We start from the raw sequence: 13,342 nt of genomic DNA on the forward strand, positions 1-13,342 counted from the left end.
TGGGGTCTTCTTATTAAATAGGTTCCTTCTGGGAACTTTGGTTTATCCCCTGGTGGCATCCAATCCACAGCCTGACCCGAGGCCCCCAGATGGCTCTGAGAGCCTCTGTCTTCTCCCAGTTGCAGCTAGCTGCTACCCTGCTCTTTCATGCTGGGGCACAGTGGAGGCAAGCTGAAGGGCATGTGGTTGTACAGGATGCACTTGCCCCTGGGTGGTAGCTAGATCCAGTGACCTCCTTGGTGCTGGATAGTTAGGTGGCTGGAGATCCCTGGTGAGAAGACAGTTTGCTGTTGGTTGAGTGGATGTAGGCTTCAGTGCTGATCTTGGGTGGATGCAAGGATGAAACCACTGGTATATCTCCATGCAGACCCATTAATAGACCCCAGGTTGCCACCCTCATCTGTCACCTCTGGGCAGCAGAGTTCTGTAATCAGGGCAATAGTGGCTTCACGTTCAAGAGGGTTGGGAACTAAGCTGAACCACCATGTTGTAGGATGCTTGGAGGACCAGCTGGCCAGCTTGTCCCAGGATGATGTCCTGGGACAACTGTTCAGACATCTGTCATGATATTTTGGAACAAACAATACTTATTCCACAAATCTTTTCTGGGGTGTTGTCCCATGACAACTGACAAAGACAATTGTACTTGGTCCTGGGGGACAAGTACAATTTGAACACTTGGTCCTGGGGGAATATGTTTTCTTCCAAGACAAATGTGACATCTGCTTGTAGCCGTAAAAACCTGCAATGACAGAGAGATTACTCAGCCTTTTTAGATAATTGGTTCTGGTGCCTATTGTCAGCACAGTGTAAGTAAGGCTGCAGCCCCTTGCATCCTGTGAGACTGGGCCATGAGGACACAGACTCACCCACTTCTAGCACTCAGCGGAGGTCACCCAATTCTTACCTGCCACATCTTAGTGTTGAATATGCCTTTGTCAGGAGGTGCTCTATTTTTGCTGCATGAAGTCCTAGATATGCTGGTTCTGTTTCTTCCTTGGGGTTTCTACCTCCCTTATACCCACTCCAAGCACCACCCCATTGTTACAGTGTATGTTGTGCTCTCAGTGAGCTATCTTCTTCCATTCTTTGCTCCTGTGTGCCTGCATTTGTCCCAAGCCTGGCTTAAGGGGACTGCAGCTGAGCCAGCCTTCAAATCATTTGGTCACAGCTTGATACACAGAAGAGAAATGAAGGACAACACAAAACAGGGAAACAGAACTCAGGTAAGTCTCAGCCCCTAGGGTCATTGTGGCTGGAGGCCACTAACCATGAGGTAATTCGGTCCTTAGGGCTGCAGTTCATTCCTAGGTGCCCAGCCCTCACAAATAAAAGGAACACAAAAAGAAATATGTCAGTCTCCCTGATCCTTTTCATCTACATCTTAGGCATTTCTCAGCCTTGGATGCTTCACCATCTGTCATCAAGGCTTCAGCAGCACCTGCCAGCTCCCCAGGCGCAACAGGCCAGCCCACCCACCCTTATAGACTCAGCTCCTTGTGAGTGTTGGAGTCGGTTCACTTACCCATGTGCTTCTGGCACAGGGCCAGCACTGCCTTTCTCTTCGCCTCTTTCAGGTGGTGGCAGCCCAGCCTCCCAGACTCCGTGGCAGTGTAAATGAAAGTAAAAGTAACTGAACCAAGAAGACCTGGAGCCTTGCCAGCTCCCATGATTGCCAATTCTCTTGGTATGTCTCCTTGCCAGAGGCAAATTAAGGTATACTGGCGCCCTGAACAATCACAAAATTGGAGGCCCCTTCCCACCATGGGAGCTGGGTTGCAGGGGGGAGGGGCCCCTTCCTCTCCTAGTGCTGGTGGGAGAGGCTAGGTGGACCCTGCCAAGCTGGAGGGCACATGCTCGCCTCTTCTTCCTGCCCCCACTACAGCCAAATGTGCACACACAGGTGTACACAGACACACACAGGCATGTGCACTCTGCCCTCTCTGCACATGGACACACACACACACATAGACAGACAGACACACACACACACACACACACACACACTTTCCCCTCACTCCTGATCACATGGAGGCAGCCCTCTGTCCCCCCTCCCCTCCCCTCCCCTCCACCACCCTTCCCTCCCCTGCCACAAGCTGCCTGCAGCTCAGTCTCCCTCCCCGCCCAGCCCAGGTTACACAGACCTGCAGGGAGCTGCTGCTGGGATGTCCTGTGCAGCCCCGCAGATGCAGAGGGCCCACTGGGCTAGGCCAGGAGCGCCACGCCATGCCTCTGCAGGCAGGCGGTGGCACTGGGAGGGGTGGCTGTGGGGGGGCCAAGATGAATTTTGTGGGGCTATAGCCACCAAGGTCTTCCCAGCACTACCGCCCACAGAGGTGCAGTGCAGCACTTCTAGCCCGGCCCAGCCCCAACCACCCCCCTCGCTAGGTGGGGCACAACTCTCCCAGCCTGTCTCGGCCCCCTCTCTCCTCGACATGGTGCCACTTAACCCACCCCTCCCGCAGGCGCGGCACGGCGCTCTCAGCCCAACCCCAGCCCTACCGGACCCTCCCCACAGCCCCATTGTCACAGGGGCCCCACTTCCAGATCCCAGGGAAGAAATGTGAAAGCCACAGTTTTAAACTTGGCTCCAAAGATAGGCGCAGAGTTTAAAACTGCGGCTTTCACTTCCCTGCTGATGAGGATCCCGGGGCCCTAATTGGTAGGGGCCCCTGGGCTCGTGCTCAACTGGCCCGTGCATTAATCTAGCTATGCTTCTCGCCGGTGCTCCCTCCTGCTCCCCGCCATTGCAGGCTCTGTGGTGGCATTTAAATTATCAGGGCCTCTCCAGGCTCCCAAGGGGAAATTCCACCTGTTTTCTGCTGCCCAGAGTTTCTTCACCAGCATCTTGGCAATCCCAGGGCTCTGCTCTCATCTGGCATCCATCCCGTTCTCTTTCCAGCCCTGACAGAAGGCCAGAAGTACTAGCCCCGCTGCAGGCAAGGCCTATCCTGATGGAGCAGCTGATGATAAAGTGGGGCTCCCAAGACAGCTGCTGGTCCCTCGCTGTTGTCAGCTGTGGACAGATCAGTAAGTTTCCTCCAGCTGCAAGCTCAGAAGAGTTTTCTCTCATCTCTTCACACTAACCAACTTTATAGCATAGTTCTTCCTAACTTAAATCTTTGTTGCTATTTAAACTCAATACTTCTCTTTCTGTTCCCCATAGACATAGAGAAGAATTGATTACCATCTTTTTAACAACCTTTTTTGCAGTTTTACAGCAGCACTGAGTACAACCTTTGTGAGGGGGATGCACAAAAAATAGCTGCCACTGCAGCAATGACTGACTGCACCCCCATGATCAGAACATGTATTGAGGCTGCCCCAGGTATTTATTTGCTCTCTTACACCTCTGTGTGTTTAGTTGAAGACTATTCAGATGTATTCATCACCACTTTTAATACCTCCTGGTATGCTATTAACATTTTTTTTGTAGTAATGCACTCATGTTTAGTTTGTGATCTTTGCGCATGTCTTTATTGAATTTCATCTGATTATTTCAACCCATTTTTCATACATGTAAAAGGTAATTTTGAATCCTGATACTGTCCTCTTGATGTTGAGGACAACTCAATGTTGCTAGATGGACGAGAGGCCCTGTGTTCCTGATACTTGTCCAACGGCAGGCTTTCACCCCAAAACCCTGCCCCTATCTGGGGTAGAGGCTTGTCGTCATTCTATGTTTTTTGTCAGTCTCTGGTGCTCCTCGCCTTGTCTGAGCAGTTTTCCCTTTTTTTTTTCTTTCTTACTCTGTGTTCTGCACCAAGACAGTTTTAGCACCTCGGCTAGCAAGCCAAAGTCCACCACGACATCTTGCTGGACTCTCCCACACATCCACAATCTCATCTGGCACGACGTGTTGTTATGGGAGAAAATAGAAGGCCGGGGCATGTGAGTTTTGATGCTTTCACTCTTGAAATTTGTCTTAGTGTAGTGAGGGCTCCACCAACCCCTACACCCTCGCCTTTTCTACCAGGTGTTAATTCAGTAGTCTCGACAATCTGCCTCCGAGCAGTACAAATTCTCTGCGGGTCTCTAGGTCTGGCCAATCAATAGCCTCAGTGGGCCTGGTTGCACTTCACCCGGCTTGGAGCCTTGCACAGACCTGCCATTAATCCTAGCCAGTTCTTTTACTGGCCTATTGTCCCGATAGTTCCAAATGCACTATCTATCTGGGATGACTTCCCTCTCACTCTAATGAAAAGGAAAATGAAACAAACTGGCACTTGTGCTGTCATTATATTCCCAACTTTATGGTACCCTTTTTCTTCAACCCTGCTATTAGGGTCTTTATGGTACCTTCTAACTGCCCCACCTAGTTTCAGTTTCTCTCCTTCAGGGTTCTCTCCCCTAGCAGCTCCCTCCGCAGAGCTGCTTCTCTTAAACCCGATCTCTGTTGCTTTCTCAGTGCCTTCAGCTATCCCTGCTGTCTCACTGCATGAGTCAGCCACTTCTGGTTTCTGGTGTTCCCTTTTTGCCTGACCTGGGTCTCCTTTTATCTTGGAGTTCTGGCTGACTCCCCCTTCCCTCCTGAAACACCGGGTGAAGAATGAGCCTTGTGGAGTTCTTTGCAATTCAAATGGGGCCATTTTACTTCTCTGGGGCTCTTCTCTTTCCTCACAATACTGTCTGGCTAAAGTTTCAGCAAAACATTGACACAATAAGGCCTCAACTTTTATCAGCCTTCCCTCCCCTTTTCTCCTTAGTTTAATGAGACCTTCAAACCATGTTCCTCTCTACCTCTCCCTTCTTAGAAGGTGACCAAGTGCAGTTGGGATACCAAAAATATATGAACAGGGAACAATACATGAAAATGTTAACTCCTGGAAGATAAGACAAATGGCACTGTCCCAGGGGCATAGGACTAGGAGAGGGCGAATCCGTGGTTACAGGCAAACCCCAGTTCAAAATAGAAAGAAAAGAAAGCCCCAACATACCTCTTGTAGGGGCTGGGAGGAGCAAGGAAGCGTGCACTGGGAAACCGCCTGCGTGGTTCATTAGCCGCGCTCATATCCAGCTGGGACCGGGTGACATCAGGGGGAGACGCCACCCGGTGGAGATAAAGAGTGGCCCTGAAGGCGCTGGAGGGGAGCCAAGGACTGGGGAATCAGTGGGGAAACTCCAGGCAGGAGGCGTGCAGCCGCAGCGGCTGGCTGCCTGCAGTGGCGGCAACAGCTGCAGCAGCAACGAAGGTAGTGGCAGCAGCGGAAGCGGCAGGAGGTCCCTGAGCCATGGAAGACCAGCAGGGGCTGGAGACACCAGTGAGGAGGCCGACAGAGGTAGCAGCGGTGGCTGCTGCAGCAGCGGGAGCAGGGGGAGCCACAGGAGATCCCTGAGCCGAGGAACAGCAGGGATCAAAGACACCGGAGGGGAAACCGGTGGGAATGCCAGTTGTGCCAGCAGCAGCAGAAGCAGCGGGAAACCCCTAACCGGGACCGAGGGAGCCAGCAGAGGGACCCACAGCGACCACTGGAAGAGCCGGCTGGAGACCTCCGACCTTAGGCGACGGGGGCTACAACCCTGAGTAGAAGCAGAGCCTGGAGAGGGAGAGAGGAAGGCCTTGGTTGGGGCAAGAGCACAGGCCCCGACTCAGAGGTGCCCGGGCCTAGGGGCATTGAGGCACTAGGGGGCACAGAGTTCCCATGGGGAAGGGTACTCTATTCTCCTTCTGGTCCTCCTTCCCTTCTCTCCTTGCGGTTCTGCCTTGCTGGTAGCCATGGTAGTGGGTTTGTTCACTTTGCGTCACGTCGGGTGCCTCTGGGAATAGGGGTTGAGGATCAAGGTATGCGCCATGGTCCCTCTTGTTAGGATAAATCCGCAGAGCCCTTGGCTCTAGGTGGGGTGCATGGGGAGCCACTGCCAGTAGGCACTGAGGGCTAAGGGCACCGGGGTAGTTGAGCCTGAAACACTCCTAGCCCTCCCACCGGAGCCTGGCCAGGACCCCAGGGACTCGCTGCTGAGGGGCTATATGAAGACCAGGGGAGAAACCAGCAGGGGCTAGCTGTAAAAATAGACTTGGAGGCCCGTCTCAGAAGGTGGCGCTTGGCCAGGGTGTAGGGGAGGTTGGAGCCCCATGAGTGCCCGCCGAGGAGTGTGACTACCCTGGAGGATTCCTCGAAGTGGACCCCCTCCACTGAGGATCCATTCAAAGTCATGGCAGGCGAGTTAGGGGGTTTCCCTGACGACAGCCAAGGTACCCTCTGGGGTCCACACGCAGGTCCCTGGCAAATCAGATTGACTGCCTGGGCAAAGGCGGCGCGGGAACGCATGATAGAGCAGAGGCGGGCACAGGCACATATGCCAGGAAGATAAGGACACTTGAAGGGAAATAAGTGGACAACTAATTGATACACATGCCAAAGTATACTTGCCCATGCAGGAGAAAATCCTGTGTGGGTAGGGGGGTGGAGATTCAGTTGTGCAGTCACCCCCACCATTGGTTCCAGGTCCACCTTGGCAGTGGCAGCACCAATTTTATTCAGGCAGCAGTGAGAGAATCAATTGACTTGATAGCTCATTGTAATCTACCTGGTTCCTTCTAAACTCTTCATTCCACAGATGAACCCCATTCCTTCCTAATTGTCGTGATGTTCCACTAATCCGCTATTCTTTCTTCTTTAATTCTGTTCTCTGTTAGCTGCTCCTAGTAATTTAACTCCTATTTCACAGCCCTGCAAACTGTCTTTAACTCTGGCTAAAAACATTAAACTTAGTTGTGGAAATAAATTTCAGTGAAGCATTGGATGCACAGTAAAGATACTAAGGAAATCTAGATTTTGTTTTATAAATTTGAAGAGATGTACATTTACAAGGACTACAGAACTAATGAAACATCTTCCAATTACTTTTGCCTAGATTGTTGTGGTTTTTATACATGGTATAGCAAATTAATGTGCATTCCAGTAACTACCATATATTTGTTTTTGCTTCAATCTCAAACTGAATAATATAGCCCTAGCATATTAATAAAGCCCTTTGTTTCTTTTTAACTGGAGAAAACTGTTGTGTTATATGATGATATAGCACACCATCTGCACACCCCTTTTCAAAATCCTAGATCTGCCCATGCCTGCCTAGGTATCTGTGTGGTGCCTGGCAACCACACATAATGATTTTATGTAGTCATTAAAATCTGAGTGTTTTCTGTTATTATTCATTGTATGACAAAGGTATTAGAGATAAGTGTTCTGTCACACCGGGCATGAACGTGTAGACATGTCCACTTTGGACATGTAAACCCCTGTGGACTTCCTCTCTATCATCTGGTTTGATCAGCCAGTTGACAGAGACTGAAGGCTCTCTAGTTACACTTACTGTGTAATTTCTTTAAGCTTATTATGTAGTACATGTAGTAAACAAGAGACAAACCTGATCCATACTGGGCTGGAGCCCAGCCAACCCAGCCACTTGCAACAGGTTTCATCCTTATATTTACAAAGCATGTGCTCGGTTTCATACTCCAAGTCATGAATGTGTTCCCAAGAACATACCCTTGGGGAAATCCCGTGACACCTTCTCTCAGTTTGACTTTGACCCACTTATGACAAGTTTTTGGGCATGATTACAGACCACTCATGCAACAACCTTATACCATAAACTTGGGTTAATTTACCACTCCAAAGGAAAAGCAAATATCAGGATATGATAATGGGGAGGGGGAGTCACTGTTGGGGTTTAGAATAATGGCAAATTAGATCAAAGTAGCAACGTATCCCATGACAGACAGCTGGTGGAGAGCCAGAATCTGCAAATGCAACCCCATTTAGATGGGACTAGTGAGGGAAGCAGCAGCAGCAGCAAAGTATCCCATAGGCAAATTAATCAGAGTTTATTGCAGTTGTTTAATAAAAACCATATTTTCTTAGCTTACTTATAAGGCTATGGTGGAAAATGGTGTTAAAAGCCTTACTAAACTTCAGGTGCATCACATCCACTGCTGTCTCTCTATCCACAAGCCGGCCAAACTGTTCCCTTACCACAAGCTCCGTGAGTGCAGAGCTGGACAGGGAACAAGCCACCCAGCCTCTACCTGGCATGAAGGGTAGGGGGTAGGAACTGTCCTGGTCAGGGACAGGTCCCAGCCCTGTACTCCAATCGGGTGATTGAGGCATGGAGCTTGGAAAGAGCTGCAGGGGTGAGGAGGTCCTAGCCCCCTGTCCCCTGCCCTGATCCACTGGAAGGGCAGCTAGAAGCGAGGTAGCTGCTAGCTGCTCTACCAGTGAATTGGGACAGGGGGTTGGGACATGCCCCTCCCCTGCAGCTCTTTCCAAGTCCTCTGCCCCGATCAGGGAGCCAGAGCCAAGAGCTCCCTGCTGCTGGGGCAGGGGTGCATTGTTCCTGCCTCAGCAGCAGGCAGCCCTCTGGGGCCAGGAGACAGCTGTCTCCTGGCCCAGCGCTAATAGTATATAGGCTCACTGCCCTTCAGTGCAAATGTGACAGGTGGGTGGGACAGGAAGTCCTGCCCCTTAGCCCCACCCCTTCCCCTTATATGGTGTGTGCCATCACTAGCCCTACCCCTTGACCCCAGTCACGTGGTGTGTGACATCAGCAACTCCGCCCCTGCCCCCAAGTCACATGGTGTGTGACATCAGCAACTCCACCCCCACCTCAGTCACGTGGTGTGACATCAATAACTCTGCCCCCACCCACAGTCACATAGTGTATGACACCACTACCACATAGTCCATGACATCAAAAGGACAGCCCATGCAGACCCCCAAAGCCCACCCCCTCTTGCTGCAAAACCCGCCCTAGACCACATGGTACAGTTATGACCTATCAGGTCCCAGACTGCTCTAGCCCCCAGAGCGACCCCATCAGTTTGTCTGAGACCGTGCTTAGGCAAGCAGGGGGCAGACATGGGGGAGATTCAGGAGTGTGAGATGGATGCCAAGTCTACCAAAACAAGACCAGGGACCGTGACAGAACTCAAGCAGGCTGTATCAGAGCTGCCTATGGAGAACGTGGACAACTCTGTCTCGAGGGACTCTGCTGAGGTAACTAATTTAGATGAATTTTGTGGGTGTGATTTTCTTGTAACTGGCTCGGCCTGTGTTAATAACAATGTTTTTGCAGGTAGATGACGCCTTCATAGAGAGCTTTCAAAACATGCACTTTGGCATCCCACCAAAAGTAAAGGTCTTTTGTGTGTGAACTGTTTTTGTTCATGTCCAAAAGAGAGCAGTTCAAGACCAAAGACTGATGCAACATTTTTGTCCAAAGTCAACGAACGTTAACCCCAGCTTTGAGCCTGTGGAGATCACAGAGCAGGGCTACGAGCCCATGGAGGTCACAGAGCAGGGGTATACTGGGGGACTATTTTCAAATAAAAGAAGTCCCACCCCTGTTCAGAAGAAGGTTTCTTGTGTGACCTGGTTTTCAACAACTGTTCAAGACAAGGCTGAAGACCTCTGTTAATGTATTTCTTACCTTCTTAATAAACCTTGTTTTACCGTGGTTTAAATTTGTCCTCAAGCGTTTGAATGCACCACACGGGTGTTAGCATGGGGTGGGGCGTGAGGGCAGCGGTTATCAGACATGTCTGCACAGGAGGCTGTGTTAAAGGAAGTTTATTACTCTCCTGGTGAAGCTAGCAGTTTTGGCAGGGTGAACACACTTTTTGAAGCCGCCAAAAGGCAGAATAAGGTTCTGAACAGGAGTGGGGTGGCCACCTGGCTTTCAGATCAGGACACTTACACCCTACACAAACTGGCAAGAAGACATTTTAAAAGAAACAAGACTGTTGCTTCAGATATTGATGCGCAATGGCAGGCAGCTTTGGTGGATATGCAGCAGTTTTCCAAGCACAATTGTGGTGTTAAGTTCATCTTAACAGTGATAGACATATTATTAAAGTATGCCTGGGCTGTGGGTCTAAAAGACAAGTCAAGCAGTGAAATAGTTCGGGCCTTTAAAACCATTTTTACAGAGGGACACGTACCTCAAAAATTACAGACTGATCAGGGGAAAGAATTTTTAAATAAGTCCTTAAGCAAACTGTTAAAACAATATAGTATTCACCATTTTGTGATGAATAGTGAAGTGAAAGTAGCTGTGGTAGAGAGGTTTAACAGAATATTAAAATCAAAGATGCGGAGGTATTTTACAGCCTGCAACACCTTTCACTACACTGATGTGTTACTAGAGTTTATAAAGAGCTACAACCACAGTTTTCACAGAACTATCTGCACCAGGCCTCTTGATGTGAATTTCTCAAACTCTCCACAGGTGTGGAAAACTGTGTACGGGGACTATTTCAAAATAAAACCAGCACCACCCGTGTTTAGAAAAGGAGACCATGTGTGGGTGTCTAGGACCAAAGGAAAGTTTGAAAAAGGTTATGAACAAACATTCACCGATGAGATTTTCATAGTGGATGAAGTCCTTAGATGCATGCAGATGCCTGTATACTGCCTACAAAATTACGAAGACGAACCTATCGAGGGTTCTTTTTACCCGATGAACTACAAAAAGTGAACCCCAAACAGGACAGAGTTTACAGGGTTGAAAAAGTTCTAGCAATGAAAAGAAAGGGAAGAAAGAAGCAGTCATTGGTGAAATGGTTGGGGTGGCCAGCTAAATTTAACAGCTGGGTGGAAGCCTCCCAAATCTGTAACATATAGGGGTACCTCAGTCAGAAGGCCGAGATGTGTGGTGGCGGCTTTTACATCACTTTGCCCAGCAACGCTTCCACCAGGATTTTTCCACAGAACACCAGCTCAAACTTTACTATACAGCTGGTTAAACCTCTGGATCTGCTGGGGAACTGGGAGATAGGGTTAGCAGAAATACAATACCCGTACAGCTAGAACAACATCAATGAAGAAACCCCTTTCAAAATCATTTCTGGGACTAAAAAATGGGAGTACCTTTTGCCTCAGGGGTATTATACAACTATCACGGAGTCACTGGATCTTACGAATGATAAAATTACCATCCACCCTACTCCACCCAGATTAGTCACATACTATGATCAAGTGATGGGGACAGCGAGACTTAAAGCCAAAGATAACTCTTATGCTTTTTATACACATGGTGAGTTAGCTTTTATTTTGGGAATGCTACTCAGGTCCTCTGTTAAAAAACCACCCTTCCCACCCAATATTACAGGTGGGTTCAATTCGCTGTATGTCCACATGGACATTATGGAATATCAGCTTGTCAGGGACTTTTCCGTTCCTTTACTATGCTGCATCCCTGTCCGTGGGAGCAACAACGAGTTTGTCACCATTACATACGACAAGCTGCATTATGTCCCCATTAGTCAGCACAATATCAACACAATCAGCACTGAAATAAAGACAGAGCAGAGCAAACACATCTCATTTCACTTTGGTAAGGTGATCCTTAAGCTTCACCTACACCCCCAGAAGATTTTGAGATTTTAAAATAAGTAAAAGCACGATGTTGATGGTAAAAAACTATGGGGACCCTAACTTGTACAGAAATTATTATAAAACCCAGGCTGGGTATGGTCTTCCTGGATATCGGGGTGCCTGTGATGTACGGGGCTGGTGTGGGGGGCATATTTCGCAGCCTCTTTAGAAAAAGCCATTCCGCTTTTGAGAAGGGTTCTGGAGACTATTAAGGCCCACGCTAAAAATGCAGCACAAAACATAGCCAAAGACGTGATGGGTCATGTCTCCCAAGCTGTCCTGGATAAGGTGGTCAAGCTGGCAAAGCGGGAGGGGTCCAGCCTCATGTATATTCAAAGAAAGAGTCTTAAAAGAAAGAGAGACACACCACACTCTGGACATGCAGGACCACCTCAACCCCTTAAAAAGAAGAGGGTAAGTTGACGGGGCACCCATACACGAAAAAACAAGAAGCAGCCTAGGAGAAAGAAGAGGTGCTCTCCTGGAGGAAACAGAAATATATTTTAACCACCGTGGCCTTTGTTCACTGTGGGTCTGAAGAATGTGCCCAATCCAAACTGGATGTGTTTCAAGTAGCCCCTATGCAGACCTGCATTGAGAAAAGTCTGTGTGTTGAGATCCCCCCACCCTCGGCTATTACCGAGTCCAGGCCCCTTGACTTTTTCATAGCTGGGAATGGCAACGATTACATGGATTTGAACAACACACTGCTGTACCTTTGCTGCAAGATTGTAAAAGGTGATGGAACTGATCTTGATGCCAGGGCAGCGCTGGGTCTGGTGAATTACCCACTGGCCTCTGTCTTCAGTCAGCTGGATGTCACTCTGGGAGATCGTCTCATAAGCCAGAGCAACAACTGTTACCCTTACCGAGTCTTCATCGAATCGGTTCTCAACTACAGCGATGATACCCTCGCCACCCAATTCTGCCAGCCTGTTTTACAAAGATACCCCAGACATCATTGTCGTGGAAACACATGCAGTATACTTTTGGGTCAGGTCAGCAGAAGCTTTTATTCAAAAGAAACTACAGCTGTAGGGGGGATTCCAAAGTGACATGGATTTCCCAAGCACTTGGAAGGGGTTCCCCCCCAAGAGCAAAATCAGGAGGCTTATATACTTTGTAACAGTCGCTTACAACTCATGTGATCATATAGTGAAATTAGCTAGAAAAGCAGCTATAAACATTACTTCATTACTTCTTTGCTGTTATCAGGAAGAGAATTATGGAGGAGACAAGGGAGAAATATCACTCCCTGCCTGCACCTGGAAATCAGAGTTGTACATACTTTTTGCTATCTTCAAGGCCGCGGTGAGCGAAGCAGTTGCAGAGGAGTTACAAAGAACAAATACTTTCCCTTATCTGTTCTACTGTACAGAGCCAGCAATTCTCCACAAAGCGGTTATGTCATCTTATAACTCAAATGATCAAAGTTTAAGGCATTTATTTTTTTCTGATTCCACATCATGAAACAGTTGCACGGGATGGCGATAATCATGGGTTTCGGAGACAGGCAAACCTGACAGACAGGAGCAAAAAAATAGAGCTGCTTGGTCATCTCCATAGCGATTTGTTTTTTCAAGAAAAACTGTTGCTGAATGGCGTGGACATGAAAATTAAACTGACACGCAGCAAAGATGCCTTCTGCTTGATGGGCACCGCAGCGACTGGCTAATGTAAATTAAAAAACACATCCGCCTCACTTTTTGTGAAAAAAGTGAAGGTAGCCCCAGGTGTCCGACTCGGCCACACGGAGGCCTTGCTTACGGCCAATGCTAAATACCCCATAGACCGTGTGCGTATGAAAGTGTTTAACATTCCTGCTGGCAGCCGAGTCAGCAACCAGGAGCATCTGTTTCTGGGGCAGCTGCTCAAACTCGTCATCATTGGGTTCAAGGATAATGATGCCTTTAGCAGGAATTATGCTAAGAACCCCTTTAACTTTAAACATTACAATATTAATTTTG

The sequence above is a fragment of the Alligator mississippiensis genome, chromosome 9 (assembly GCF_030867095.1).
Source record: "Alligator mississippiensis isolate rAllMis1 chromosome 9, rAllMis1, whole genome shotgun sequence".
Lineage (NCBI taxonomy): Eukaryota > Metazoa > Chordata > Crocodylia > Alligatoridae > Alligator > Alligator mississippiensis.